The sequence below is a fragment of the Natator depressus genome, chromosome 9 (assembly GCF_965152275.1).
Source record: "Natator depressus isolate rNatDep1 chromosome 9, rNatDep2.hap1, whole genome shotgun sequence".
NCBI lineage: Eukaryota > Metazoa > Chordata > Testudines > Cheloniidae > Natator > Natator depressus.
Window position 1 is genome coordinate 4,580,424 of NC_134242.1, and position 16,268 is coordinate 4,596,691.

At 45.4% G+C, this 16,268-nt stretch overlaps 1 protein-coding gene across 7 annotated transcripts in view; it reads right to left on the bottom strand.

Annotated features, from left to right (window-relative positions):
- Window positions 1-16,268, bottom strand: part of LPP (LIM domain containing preferred translocation partner in lipoma) — a 423,204-nt gene that overhangs the window by 307,145 nt on the left and 99,791 nt on the right. The window lies entirely within an intron of this gene.

The following is a 16,268-nucleotide window of genomic DNA, read 5'->3' on the forward strand; positions in this document are numbered from 1 at the left end:
CACTGAGGTGACATAAGCAAAAGCCACAGCTTTATCAAGAGAAATTTCCCTCCTATTATTATTAGTTACTCTTGGAAGTGACCTTTTCTGCAAATCTCTAGGCCATTCTGAAGTGCATGAGCCATTAAGTAGCAAAAATAGTTCTTAACAGAAGTGAACTGCTTCAAAAACATGTTATTAAAGGTTGTCTCCATCTTTCCTTCTCTTGGGTCTTTAGGACAAGCTGCCCATTCAAAGGAAAAAACACTTTTCACTTCTAGCCAAGAATCCCAAAGTCCTTTGCAAACATTTCAGCTTCACGTCCCCTCAAATCCCAGTAATTTTATCCCACTTATGGTAGGACAGGGATTAACCGGCATGGCTTCTGCAAAGGAAAATCATGCCTCACTAATACATTCAGGTTCTTTGAACCTGTCAGGTGTCCACCCATGCTGATCTGATTGTAGGACCAGGGACTCTGCACTTAGAAATGCTTGGTGGGGTGTACAAACACAGGGTGTTGCATCCACAAATCTTGGCATGTTTTCTAGGCCCAAATGAGGAGGCTTCTTGGAAAATTTGGCCCTAAAAAGGTCTAAATGACTGACTCAAAAAGTAGGCAAAGGATGTTCAGAAGTGACTAGCAATTCTGAAAACATCGTGTTTTTGGATGCCCAATCCAACACACCTTAAAAAGCCTGATTTTCAGAAGGGAGGTGCTCAGAATTTTCTGAACATCAGGCCCTCTTACAAGGTGTCTCCAAGTGGGCATCCTAAAACAGAAGCACCAAAACTCACTAGTCACTTGCAAACATAGGCTTTACCCTCCAGGGTTAGAAATGTTCTGGAACAGCTGCTGAAAGATACCAGACATGGCTTTGGAAAATGTTCATTGGAATTGTAACACACTCAATATCAGAGGCACAATTCGGCGCATTAGGCAGGCCGTGCTAACCCATCGCTTTAAATAGCCTCTCTTTCTGTGGATAGATTCTGGCCCTTAAAGTTACCAAAGTACTGGTCCTTTGTATGTGTGTTCAAGAACATTTGGTGTCTATTCTCCTATCAAGAAAAAAAGCAATTATATCAATAATGAAAGAGAAGCACTCCCTTTTACTTTCTGTGGTTTGCAGAGAGGTTCATGTTTCTATGCGATCACGGCTCTTGTTTTAGTGATGTGAAAGTGTGTGGTTTGCACGATACCCAGTTTCTTCTAATATTTGAGTTTCTGTTGTTATCTACCTACAATTTACAGTAAAATGTCTGCTTTTCTCACTCTGCCTCATCTCAAAATTAGACCAATTTTCATAACAAGATTCTATTACTCTGCACAGACCTTTAATGAACACCAAAGTGCTAGCCACCTACTTGAATCCAGTCCAGTGGGTAAATTCACTAATGCAACACGCATTCCCAAAAGATCTGATTACTGTTAGTGATTCTGCTGGTGTGCCTTTATATACACGTCCATAAAAACCAACGGCAGCACACACTTACTGAGATTGTGTGCTTTGGGGGACAACATTTTAGTTCTGTTTGTATAGCCCCTAGCACAGCAGTCCATGAATCTTGTTCCATGATTGGGGCTCCTAGACGCTATATAACACACATACATTTTTTAAACTCTGCTTACACATTGATCTACCCAGTGTGACCAGATTAAGCAATATTAAAAAAAAAAAAACCCACAGGTTTTGGAAGAGAGAGAAATTTTCCTGCTTCAGAGCAAGATTCAACCTCTAACTAACGGGGGTTAGGAGGAAACTTTTCCTGGGGGTTGGTTATCCCATCACTGCTACAGCAGGGTTTCGTGCTCCTACTTCCAAAGCAGCCAGACGCTGTCAGAGCCAGGATATCTCACTAACTGCACGTACTGTGTCTGAGCTGAGCAGCAATTCCTATGCTCCCATTACCAAGCCAAGTGACTCTACCGATTGCGCTGTGACAGATGAACTGCCCTCTCCATGAAGGATCTAGTATTGGAAATCAGAGATGCTCTTGTGGCAGACATCCTTTAGTCACACAATCTACTCCCAAAGTCCTGGGCTGCTGCTCCTTTTCGGCTCACAGAGAATTGCGTCATGCTGAATTCATGTGAGGTTTCATAGATTTGTAGATGCCAAAACCAGAAGGGACCACTGTGATCACCTGGTCAGGCCTCCTGCATAACACAGGCCACAGAACTTTCCCCACAGAATTCCTAGAGCAGATCTTTCAGGAATCCCCAAGGATGGGGGAAACAAGATGCATTCTTCTACCACAACACCCGTTCCATTCCAACAGTGCATTAGAAAAACCAAAATAGGAATATCTGCATTGGTTATTTTTAAAAAGAGAAAGGTAGGTTATTCAGCCAGGTCCTCTCCACTGAATTCATGGCTTAAGCAGCAAGCTGGGTTCAAGTTCCCCTTCCCGCCCCGCACTCCACCATATACTGGGAATATCAGACCGATTCTCAGATATCACTTAGGAACAGGAGCCGTTATCTCAGCTCAGACCACCGGCCTATCTCAGCAGTGACCAAGACGCCTGGTGTTTCAGTGAGTGGAAGCATTTAGCCCAATGATTTGCATGGAGAGTGAGCACATGTGTGAAATATTCCTTCCCAATGCCTGCACACAATTAGCTTAAACCCTTAAGCAAGTAGCCTCATCACCCGTAAGCCCTGATCCTGAGCAGTGCTGAGAACCTTCAATTCCCAAGTACTTTCATGGTCAGCCCATCTCTGAACCAGGCTTTTACTCTGCACACAAATGTTCTTCACGGTCATAAAATTGTCATGCCCCTTTTGGCATTAATTTAGACCGATGGCATAACAGTGCATTACCTACTCATCCGGGCTGGCTGCAGCAAAATTAATTCAAGCAAGTCAAGTCACATATGTTTAAATTCCTTGATGCCCCCTGCACAAGGAAGACGTGGCTGTTAGCCGATCTACACAAGCCAGTGTTTGAAAGGCTCCTTAAAGGCTAAGCAAACGGGGTGAGACCTATGTCCTGAACAGGACACGACGGACATATAATCCTTCACCACGCAGGCCACCCTCCTTCCCCCGTGCGGGAGAAGTTTCATAATGGTAGACACCAGGAATGTCTAAGTGAACGCAGGAAAAGCCAGTATGACCACGATCATGGAAATTAAAAATGGCAGATGTAGAGTTTACCCTGCCCAATTAATGTTAAGTGATCTTACCTGGTTTTGTAATTGTCCGCACGCAGAAGAGGACGTGTTTGAAAGCAACAGATAATGGGAGCTAAGAGAACATTGCTTATTTTGTATCAAGAGAACAGATGAGCCCGAATCAACAAAGTGCTGAATGCCCTCAATTCTCACTTGTTTGGACCCTTGTGTAAATATTGCAGCCAGGAAGCTAGCAGGCAGATGCCAGGCAAATTCAAGGTAGGTGCCATGCAAATTTCGCACCCACCATTTCTGATAAGGCCCCACACACTGCTCATCGGCAGCATGCTCTGCTGCAGAAGTCCCGGGCTTCTCTTGGGAAGAAAAGCTGTGTGTGGATCGAAAGCTTGTCTCCCTCACCAACAGAAGTTGGGCCAATCAAAGATATTACCTGACCCACCTTGTCTCTCTAATATCCTGGGACCGACATGGCTACAAATACATTGCACAGGTCTCACAATGTAATTGTACACAGGGAGCTGCCATCGAATGGGCGTGTTACTAGTGGGTTCCCAAAGGGATTGGTTCTTGGCCCTCGCTATTTAACATTTTAATTAATGATCTGGAAGGAAACACAAAATCATCACTGATAAAATTACACAAAAATGAAGGGCGTGGTAAATAATGATGAGGATAAGTCACTAAAACACAGTGATCTGTATCGCTTGGTAAGCCGGGCACAAGTCAACAATATGCATTTTAATATGGCTGAACATAAGTGTACACATCTAGGAGCAAAGAATGTAGGTCCTACTTACAGGAGGGGTGACTCTAACCTGGGAAGCAGTGATGCTGAAAAAGATTTGGGCGTTGTGGTGGGTAATCAGATGCACGTGAGCTCTCAGTTAGATGCTGTGGCCAGAAGGGCTAATGTGATCCCTGATAAATAAACAAGGGAATCTCAAGTAGGAGTAGAGAGGTTATTTTACTTCTGTATTTGGCACTGGTGAACCGCTGCTGGAATCCTGTGTCCAGTTCTGGAGTCCACAATTCAAGAAGGATGTTGATAAACTGGAGAGGATTCACAGAAGTGCCACGAGAATGAAAACGTGTCATACGGAAAGACTCAAGGAGCTCGATCTATTTAGCTTAACAAACAGAAGGCTCGGGTGACTTGATTACAATCTCTAAGTACCCGGGGGCGAAATATTTAATAATGGGTTCTTCACTCTAGTGGAAAAAGGTCTAACCCAATCCAATGGCTGGAAGTTGAAGCTAGACAAATTCACACTGGAAATAAAGCGTCCATTTTAAACAGTGAGAGTTAATTAACCATTAGAACGTGGTAGATTCGCCATCGCTGATGATTTTCAAACCAAGATGGGATGTTTTTCTAAAAGACCTGCTCTAGGAGTTATTTCAGGGAAGTTCTGTGGCCTGAGTTACACAGGAGGATAAACTGGATGATCAAAATGGTCCCTTCTGGCCTTTCCCTTTATGAATCTATGAAAACACGACACAGGTCTGGCAGCAGCTCCAAGTGACCTTGGTGCAAACAATTCATGCCTCTCCTAGCAAGAATTTGGAAAATCAACTTTTATTAGACAAGTCTGCCTGGATGAGATTTGTGATCAGATACAACGCATGGTACAGCATGTGATCAGAGAAATATTATCACCAGCTCGCAGTGCAATTTCTTTCTTCGGTGTCCTTCATAAGCCTCAGAAGTTGGCCTTGCCAGCAGCAATAACGCAAGTACGACAACAAAGCACATTAATGATGGGGCCCACCGTGCACCATATTAATTATCGTATCCCGCAGTAAACTGTAGGTTATAAATTGTATTTTGATAATCCCATCCGCCCTCTCCTGACAAGCCAGCTCCAATGTTTAATGTTGCATTTAATCCCTGGATAATGCCACATCGCTTCTAAGTGTGCCAAGCAACAAATCAAAACGACCTTCAAAGGGTTGATCTCAGGCCCAGTTTATATATTCCCCCACCTGAAGTTAGCCGATTGCACGAGCTTGCTAATGAACAGGTCAGCCTCAGAAGCTGAGCTGGAGGACTAATGCTCTTCTAGACCGAGGAGCATGCTGGATTTAGAAGTTACCTCCAATATCGCTCCGCTGTTGGGCAGGTAGAACTGGGGAGGGTGACCACAGCAAGCACACTCTTCAGTCATTCCTGTGCATATGCCTTCTTGTCAGCCTCAGAACGGTACGGAGTTGCTACTGCATAAAATACTGCTGTGAATACAGCTGTATTAAGAGGCTGGGTGAGCTCCCCCCTGTGAGCAAGACCCTGTGCATTACAGAGTGCAGTACTCACAGTTATCCAAAGGGAAAGAGACATGCCAAGGGGGAAATGGCACTCCAGAATGAAGTGGTGGATGAAATGGGGCTTGGGGACAGCCTACTGCCCTAGCTAGATCACGCTGGGTGAAAGTATTTCCACCACAGAGACAGCGGATGCCTGTGGGGGGATGCGGGGGGGGAGCCCATACCCTCACAAAGGAAATGCAGGCTGTAAATCCCAACCATGCAAATCCACGGTGCTGTCTGAAATTACTACGACCAAATGATTCACTGTACTTAATGGCTCTAATTAGGAAACCCTTGAGGTTAAATCTTCATTGAATAGATTTACATACATATTATTTACAGGGGAATCTTAACAATACAGTGCACCATTTACAAAGGACAAATCATGTTGTCAGACGTGGGAAAATGGAAAAGTGGCCCCAGGAGAGAAAACTGGGTTGTAAGCCTCTACATTATGATTTCTACCACTGCCCATCCTGTTGAGTAATATAGTCTCATTGTTTCCCCTCTCTGCCTGTATCCCTCTGTTGTCTCTTGTTTTACACTAAGAGCGTAAGCTCTTTGGGGCAGGCACCAGCTCTGCTGTGTGTCTGCACAGTGCCTTGCGCAATGAGGTCCTGGTCCATGACTGGGGCTCAGAGGAACTACCACAAAACATATAAATAATACATTTGCTCTGCTAGTGCCTCAAAGCCCGAATCAAGATCAAGGCCCTCGTGTGATCAGTGTTGGATACGCATTGTAGAGAGAGTCCCTGCCCCAAAGAGATCGCAGTCTAGACGTGCAAGACAAAGGGTGGGAGGGGAAACAGAGGCATGGAGCGGGAAAGTGACTGGCCTCCATTCACTCATCAGGTCAGCAGCAGAGTCAAGAATCTGCCATTTGGCATCCCAGGCCAATGCTGTAGCCACTGAACCGAGCCACCTCTTTGGTCTGCGTAAGAGCGTAATATACATTAAAGGGCTTTTCGGAAATGTCACGTTGGCAACGATGGCTACAGAAAGCACGCAATTAAACAAAACAACCTAAGCTCCTTAGCAGAGCCTCTCACTTTCCTCAGAATTTAGGATATTAAGGTTTTTCCCCATCTGGGTTTAAGATATGTCTATACTGCATACAAAGCCCTGGTCCGTGGAACCTGGGCTCATGGACTCTGTTTCCAAGCTTCTGTTTGAACGTCCACACTGCATTGTAAACCTAACTTTATAGTTGCAGGATCTGGCTTTCCCAGCCATGCTAATGTATCCATACTGCACTAAGCAGCCCTGACAACTCTGGTCCGCAGCTTGAGATGAGCCCATGCTGCAAAATGACTGGCCCCGAGCCCTGGTGACCTTGGGCTGTGACTCACCCCTGAGCAGGGTCCGAGGAGCCAGGTCCTGAGTGCTTGCTGACCCAAGTCAGACTGATCTTTGTGCAGACAGAATGGGGGCTTGGCTCAAACCACAGTCAGAGCCCGGGCTTAGCATGCAGTGTAGACATACCTTAAATGGTCAATTAAAATCCTCCCCTAAAATACCATGCTCTCTTCTTTCCGTCCTTTTGTATTTATTTATTTTAATTCAATGACATTTAGCTAACAGAACTGCTGTTAAAGGTCTTGGGGAGGTGGAATTAAATTTCCTATATAAAGAAAGGACTCTGAAGAAAATACGACTGGACCCAAAATATAATCACCAGAATATGTTTTTAAAATATAAAAAATATTTTAAAATAAAGGTTATTTGGTAGCAAAAGAAGCTACTGAAGGGGCTCCACATGCTTGGGGATCTGAAATGATATTCCTGGCCAAACAAGTGCAGCATATGTTAGAGATTAGAGAGAACAAATTCTTGCCCCCGGGGTGTTTAGTGGTGGGGAAGTGCGAGTGGGTGTGTGGCAAGGGGGTTATTTCCTCAGACAGGGCTCCAGCTGTTGGGGAAGTTGACAGTGCAAGTGAAGCAACCCACAGCATCACGTGGTAAGGCCCACGTTCAAGGGCTAATTGGAACAGTTTGGCTTGCAGCACTCAGGGAGTGGCCACAAAAGGAGGTCAGAGCCTGGGGAGATGCAACATTCCAGGCTGGCAGAACACGGGATCTGGGAGCCCTTCCCTCTTCCTCCTTGTGAATGGCCGGCTAGCTGCTACAGACTGGCAGCATGTCGCCTCTACGGGCTCCTAGGATCACAACCGGCTGGCCAAGGTGGCTATGGAAGAAGGCGCCAGGGGCTCCCCTGTCCTCCGCCCCGTCACCCATGCAGGAGGCAGCAATCCTCTCTTTGCAGGTGCTGGGGGAAGCTGCCTAGTCCTGCCTGCAGAGCCGCGACAAATAGCCATGCTGCCCATGCCCCCAGAGGTGTATGGTGTAGCTACACCTGCCCCCCACAATGCTGGTCCTAGCTAGAGAGATTCACGGTGCCGTGCACGCCCCCGAACGCCTGCATGGTGCACCTCACCTGCGCCACGGCACTGCCTCAGAAGGGGCACCATTTTTCCCTAGGTCTTAAGCTCCTTACATTTAGGCCGAGTCTCCGGAATGCTGGCCTAGGGCCTGACCAGGGAGCCGCCAGAGAAGAGAGGCTCTGGACAGCGCTTTGAGCGCACACACGGTGCTGTGAGAGTGTGAGGTGTTATCAGCAGTTAACAACTGGACTGAATAAAAGAGCGAAGAACACAGTATAGGGAACGTTTCTGCTCTGCCTCCTTCGGGCCCAGAGCTTCCCCCTTCGGGAACATCTCTGCTGCAAACAGTGCAGCAGCCCACGGCAGCGAGCCTCACAGCCTGGGTCTACACACCACAGGGGACTCGCGCTGCAGGGCTAGAAACAGCTATGTAGACATCAGGGTTTGGGCTCTGAAACTGATGGAGAGCAATGGGCTTCAGAAACCAAGCTCCGGCCCAAGTCCCAATGTCTACAGCGCTATTTGTAACACCACACTGCGAGCCTGAGTCTGTAATCCCGAGGGCCGAGACTCGCTGCTGTGGGCTGCTACTTGATGTGTAGACGTAACCAGCAAGGCCTGATCCAGTTCTCGATATCAAACAACTCCCACTGTCTTCAAGCACAGCTGGAACAGGCCCTAAATAACAGATATTGGCCATCTTTTTATCTGAATCTATAAAGTACCTTTTTGAGCCAACAGTGGAGTTTGCATCTGGGACTCTCAGTACTAAAAGCACAAGCTAAAAGAGTTACCCCTGTCTGATAGCAGTAGTAGGCTCTTAGCCTCTTGTGTGGACCCAGTCGCTATGGGGGGCAGCAAGGACCCAAAATGTGCTAGCATGGGTTACAGGGAAGAACTGAAACCAATACACGCATCGATTTGCTCCCACGCCAGGGGGTCAGATGGTGAGTGCTATTATTAAATGGCAACTTGCAGGTGTTTTACAATATTGATTATATGAAAGCTACTCCCTTCCAACAACAAATCACTGTCTTCCTTTTGGGGAGGGGCAAGAGAAACTTTGTGGCCAAGATGGATAATTAATTTTCCCATTTTGAGATAGAAAATCTAACTTATTTCTGCTTACTGGGAAACAAACAGAAAGTGGTTTAAGGATATAGTTACAGGGCATTATACATTTCCCTCTCCCTCGAAACTGACAGTCTCAAGAGGACCATAAAATGTACTTTTAATTTTAGTTCCCTAGAAAGTAAGTATAAGGAAATCCCACTGCCACAACCACAAGTGCCGCAGCTCCAACGCTGCCATTTTATTCGGCTCCCTGCAGAATCTAGTATATTAAAGCTCCAAATATCTTCTCATATATGGCATGTTTGTAAAGAATAGTCATTTCTGCCAGCCCACAACACACCCGAGGCATCATTAGCACAAGCCTTGTCTGACTTGGACGCAGCCAGCACAGGTCGCTACTGGACGCTAGGGACTATTTGTCTGAGCTGTTATGGCAAATACGCTCTTCTGTACACTTTCCTTAGTTTTGTAATTGCTCCTTCTAGCTGAAAGACACCACAAGACAAGTGTCTCCTTTCTTCAGAGGGCAATTTTCCTTTTGTTTGTGGTGCCACACACTGCCTACTTCATCTGCAGGAATTACTCAGGGCAAAGGCTTGCTCCTAGATCCCCCTAAGGCAGTGCTTCTCAAGCTATCTGATGTGGGGGACTGGCAATTTTTTTTTCCCATGTGCGCGCGGACCGGCAGCCGATGGCTCGCAGACCAGCACCGGTCCCCGGACCACCACTTTGAGTAGCACTGCCCTAAGGCACATTAGATGTCAGGGTACCATGTTATTAAAGGATGTTAGACTCTCTCCAATTCCCTCCCCACTTATTGCAGTCAGGAGGTCAGGGAGAATGAGATAGGCCCTGATTTTTAGGGGTCCTAACACCTAAGGGTCCAAATTTTCAGAGACAGATTTTGGATGCCCAAGTCAGGCCGGGTTTTTTGCCGCCCTTTGACTTCTGCCTCGGCCCTCCTGAAAAGGTGAGTCATGGCACATCCAAAACCCGGAAGCGCTCAGAATCAGAGAGACCACTCAGAAAAGCTTCTGGCCCTTAGCCTCACTGTCCCATGCTACAAAAGGGAGATCCCACCACTTCTCCTCTGATAAAGGCTAAATGCAAGAAATGAAGAGCTCAGATACCACAGGGAGGCAGTCCACAGAAATACCCGTTTGCTTCCTCGTTCTCATGCATTAGCACAATGCTACAGCATCTGACTTTTCGCAGCATGACGCTTAGATTTGATGATGTCATTTCTACCTAATTTTCAACTTCTTTTTTTTTTTTTTTTTTTTTTTTATAAAACTTCAATTTGGGATCCAAAGGCCTTGACTTGGCCCTTTTCACTCTTAGGGCAGGTCTACACTTCAAAGGCTGAGCAGTGCAGCCCTTCAGTGAACTGATGGGAGAGCTTTTCCTGTCGGCGTAGTTAATCCACCTCCGCTTCTCCCATTGACATAGCGCTGTGTCCACCGATAACTACATCGGTCGGGGTGTGGATTTTTCACACCCTTGAGCAATGCAGTTATACTGATGTAAGTTTATTGTGTAGACCTGGCCTTAATTTTGATCTCTACCTCATCTGCTGTCAGATCAGTCACAGCGATATCCTTTGGTCATTCTCGTCATTATTTTGTTTTACCCAGGAATGTGTGACTAATGAATCATACGAGACTGACGTGTGCACACGGCTAATTATAATTATCTGCTTTTAGCAAATATCAAGCTTACAAACTCTGCACAAATAAAGGCAAATAAGAAAGCAAGACACTTAAATATACCTTTTTCAAAAGTATCTTTAGCCACGCACAAGTGAGAAAACATTTTCAATGATGCACAAAGGATCAAATCCAAAAATCTTTACCCAAAACTGCTCTCTTTTTCTGAATTGTTGTGCAAAGTGAGAGAGACTACTTTGTTGGCTGCTGCCACAGCCCAGAGGCAGCTGCATTTTGGAAATACTGCACGTTTGTGATATGACGTGCTTTGGGATAAAAGGTACAAAAAGAAATCAAGTATCAGTATTATGCCAATCGTGCTACAAACCTCATATTTTAAATACAAGTGGCAGAGTGTGTGTGTGTGTCTCTCTCTCTTTAAAACAAGGATACCTTCCCCTGGAATCTGGTGAGAATCTGAAGGAGACACTGCTCTATGTAGATGTTCAGGTACTATAGTGATGTGGATCACAGGGGGAAGGAGAACATAGAAGAGGGGGGGAAATATTGGTCGAATATGAGAGCATATGGATTGTGACAGATGATAATTTCCTGCAGTGTCTTTGGGGACATCTTCTTGTATTAAGTGTATGTATCATTGTGGGCCAGGGATTGTATGTAATACCCTAGGGGAGGGAAATCACAGCCCTCCAGAAACTAAGAACAGTGGGGGGTGATTAGGCAAACTCACTCGGGTTATAACACCTCCACCTGGAGGGGCTCACATGTGCTGGTTCAAACCGGATTCTCCAGGAACCAGACAAAGAAAAGACTTTTGGATAAATAGCCTGAGCTTAAACTATCTCAGGGCCTTCTTTCTGATCCAGCTAACAGACAGGACCTGTCCAAGGGGGGCCCCAACCCTTCGTGGGAAGGGTGGAAGGTCTTTGGACTTCTGAGGCGGCATAAGACTGGTGGGTGATCTCTGGTAAGCTTTCAGCATGCGTAGAGGGACTTTTATTGTTTGTGTATGTTTTCTCTGTAATGCTCTCACCTTAAGAATAAATGTGGTTGCTTATAAAGGGCTGTGACTGCTGGCAATCACACTATTCCTAGCCTTAGAAGACAACACCAAGTACAGACGCTGGCCTGCTTAGGCAGTCTGGCCTGCTGGGGATATCGCAGAGTATGCAGGGAATTCCGCATCCTGGAAAAACCCTGGTCAGGAGAGAGAGGGACCCAGGTCTCTATCCAAGAGAGGTGACAGCTGAGGAGCCAGGACCCTAGAGTGGGTGTCCTCAAAAGACCATAGAGGGAGAATAGAGGTGCAGCTGCCCTATCCTGTGACACGTACATTCCCCCAAAATGCAGAAATTCACTGGAGATTTAATTTCTCTCACCAGCAATTAGTGAGTGCATTACCACAGGAGACCTCGCTTATTTACGTTACTAGGACGGCGTTCTAGACAGACTGTTATGAGAGATGACACCCAATGGCATTCAGTAGCAATGGGACATGCTTGCATAAGACATAACATCATAAGAATGGCCAGACTGGGTCAGACCAAAGGTCCATCCAGCCCAGCATCCTGTCTACTGACAGTGGCCAATGCCAGATGCCCCAGAGGGAATGAACCTAACAGGTAATGATCTAGTGATCTCTCTCCTGCCATCCATCTCCACCCTCTGACAAACAGAGGCTTGGGACACCATTCTCTACCCATCCTGGCTAATAGCCATTAATGGACTTAACCTCCATGAATTTATCCAGTTCTCTTTTAAACCCTGTTATAGTCCTAGCCTTCACAACCTCCTTAGGCAAGGAGTTCCACAGGTTGACTCTGCACTGTGTGAAGAAGAACTTCCTTTTATTTGTTTTAAACCTGCTGCCCATTAATTTCATTTGGTGGCCCCTAATTCTTATATTATGGGAACAAGTAAATAACTTTTCCTTATTCACTTTCTCCACACCACTCATGATTTTATAGACCTCTATCATATTCCCCCTTAGTCTCCTCTTTTCCAAGCTGAAAAGTCCTAGCCTCTTTAATCTCTCATCATATGGGACCCGTTCCAAACCCCTAATCATTTTAGTTGCCCTTTTCTGAATCTTTTCTAATGCCAGTATATCTTTTTTGAGATGAGGGGACCACATCTGTACGCAGTATTCAAGATGTGAGAGTACCATGGATTTATATAAGGGCAATAACATATTCTCCAGCTTATTCTCTATCCCTTTTTAAATTATTCCTAACATCCCGTTTGCTTTTTTGACTGCCGCTGCACACTGCGTGGACGTCTTCACAGAACTATCCACGATGACTCCAAGATCTTTCTCCTGATTAGTTGTAGCTAAATTAGCCCCCATCATATTGTATTTATAGTTGGGGTTATTTTTTCCAGTGTGCATTACTTTACATTTATCCACATTAAATTTAATTTGCCATTTTGTTGCCCAGTCACTTAGTTTGGTGAGATCTTTTTGAAGTTCTTCACAGTCTGCTTTGGTCTTAACTATCTTGAGCAGTTTAGTATCATCTGCAGACTTTGCCACCTCACTGTTTACCCCTTTCTCCAGATCATTTATGAATAAGTTGAATAGGATTGGTCCTAGGACCGACCCTTGGGGAACACCACTAGTTACCCCTCTCCATTCGGAAAATTTACCATTTATTCCAACCCTTTGTTCCCTGTCTTTTAACCAGTTCTCAATCCATGAAAGGATCTTCTCTCTTATCCCATGACAACTTAATTTACGTAAGAGTCTTTGGTGAGGGACCTTGTGAAAGGCTTTCTGGAAATCTACGTACACTATGTCCACTGGATCCCCCTTGTCCACATGTTTGTTGACCCCCTCAAAGAACTCTAATAGATTAGTAAGACACGATCTCCCTTTACAGAAACCATGTTGACTTTTGCACAACAATTTATGTTCTTCTATGTGTCTGACAATTTTATTCTTCACTATTGTTTCAACTAATTTGCCTGGTATCGACATTAGACTTACCGGTCTGTAATTGCCAGGATCAGCTCTAGAGCCCTTCTTAAATATTGGCATTACATTAGATATCTTCCAGTCATTGGGTACAGTAGCTGATTTAAAGGACAGGTTACAAACCATAGTTAATAGTTCCCCCATTGATTTTCGACCCCCACTGATTTTCACAAGAACACAATGGAGTTGGTTCTTCAGAATGGAGAGTGAGCCATGTTTTACCTAATGCTGCCAAAGGTTACTTATGTAAGCCATGTCTTCGTACAGATCAACTGATCTTAAATAATATCCCCACTGTAATCAGCTCAAATAGGTTGGTCAGTTGGCTGGTTTTTTCTAGAGCACAACCGATAGGTCTTCTCCTTCCAGCTATTTCTTCAGAAAGACACAAGGTGGAGGATGCAAGAGGTACCCATCTTTGCAGAGCAAGAGCACATCCCAGGATTTCACTCCCCATTCATGACTCCTTCGAAGGTGTTTTCACTGCTTTTGTGCCAGAGATTGAGCGTCAGCCAAGTCAGAACTGGCTGTGATCTCATCAGACCTCGAGAAGTCAGCAGTGGTTGATATGTGAATGGGAGACCTCCCAGAGAATGCTCCCAGGCTGATCTAGGAATTGTTGCTGCGGATTAAATCAATGGTGCCCTCCCCCTGAGACAACGCTGACCCAATCCCCAGACCCAGTGCTGTTTTACTGTATTCTGGATGAGAAAAGCACACGTCCTGACTACATGTGGTTATGAAATATCTCAGTATTTTCTGCAAGTGTAGGGCTGTTTGCCATGGTATCATGGCCTATTCCAACCTTGTAAATGCATTCCGCCTACCTAAGCAGTAGTTTCAACTGGATACAGTATTATCCTTTACTTCCCATCCAAAGACATCTCTGCATATTGCTGTGTCACACAGCAGCCAAGTTCCACCCCTGAGGTGGGTGACACAATCCCTATATATAGCTGGGATGAAAGACACGATACAAATGGAAGATATTCTTCTAGTTTGACAGATGGCTGTGACGGATTTCCTCATCTCAGCCATGTGCCTTTTTTCCCAGCCCGAGCCCATCTCCCAAGAGGGTGTGACAGCCTGCAAGACAGAGGCAGTTGCTACACAGAGATCAAACCCTCAACACCATTTACTGGAAGATCATTCTCTTGTCCAAGCAGGATTCTCTTCTTTCCCCAGGGGGCGGATGTGACCTTTCGGTACTTGTTTCAGAGTAACAGCCGTGTTAGTCTGTATTCGCAAAAAGAAAAGGAGTACTTGTGGCACCTTAGAGACTAACCAATTTATTTGAGCATAAGCTTTTGTGAGCTACAGCTCACTACTTGCCCATTCAGGTTCACATGACTCCCACATGCAAACAAGGAGGAAACCAGTTAAAGAGACATTGAAATACATTCCTCATACAATTCCTGCCTCCCGTGCTCAGGCTTCTAGACACAGGGCTTGTTCTTTTAGCAGGAGCAGTAACTCAGGGTGCACACTGTATATTCCATTCTTTTGTGAACTGAATTGGAAGGGAATTGAAGAGACTTGGGATAAGTAGGTATGTCTACATCACAAACACCACCACAACCATACAGTGCTCTTGTAGTTAAAGCCACAGGAATAGGCATAGAAAGTTCTGCCACTTGACGTTCTCCAACACCACAGCACATCACTTCGCTTCCCCGTGCCTCAGTTTCCCCAGCTGTAAAATGGGGGTGATGCAGCTTCCCCCACCTTGCCAGGTGTTGCAAGGCTCAATCAACAGAGGCTTGTTAAGTGCTTTCAGATCCTCAAGCAGAAGACTAAAGGCCTATTCTTACCAACCTAAAAAGAGAGGCTAGCACCTGAATGGGCCAGGAGTGATTATTAACCTCTCACACAGGCTACTGAGAAGGACTATGGCAGATAAAAGGATTGAGGCAAACTGGCAGGACAGGAGCTGTGTTCTGTCTGTTGTAGCTGAACATAAGAATGGCCATACTGAGTCAGACCAAAGGTCTACCTAGCCCAGTATCCTGTCTTCCAACAGCAGACAGTGCCAGATGTTTCAGAGAGAATGAACAGATTAGGGCAATTATCGAGTGATTCATCCCATCAGCCGGACCCAGCTTCTGGCAGTCAGAGGTTTAGGAACAGCCAGAGCATGGAGTTGTGTCCCTGACCATCTTGGGTTAATAGCCACCAATGGACCTATCCTCCATGAACTTATCTAATTCTTTTTTCTACCCAGTTATACTTTTAGCCTTCACAACATCCCCTGGCAATGGGTTCCACAGGACAACTGTGCATCGGAAAAAACAGAATTCACCGGGAAGAGGCTGTCTTCCACAACGCCACGTTCCCTTTAAAAATTACTTTATATACATTCACTCTCCTCTCCCACCTCTCAATAGTAACAATAAGCTCGTAGGTTTGCAAGCACTGCTCACTCTAGGCCAGCTCCACCTCCAGTGTGGCTGGAAGCTTTCTAGTAACACTAGCCTTGTGTGTGGAATGAAGTGCTCACAGAACTCAGTTACTGGAATCCCTTCCTCACGCATTACTCAGATGACATGAATACACCCTCTTGCTTCATTAAAGTTTCATTGCAGACATGTGACTAGGTTTTATCGGATACTTAATCGAAGAGGAGAAAAGGATTTGTGTACAAGGAGTTCACATGCAAAGCTAGACAGCAACAGCCCTTTCCAGATTTTTTTTTTTTAAGGCATCCATTGTCAATTCCTTTACATCTGTCAACTTTATCGGACTGCAG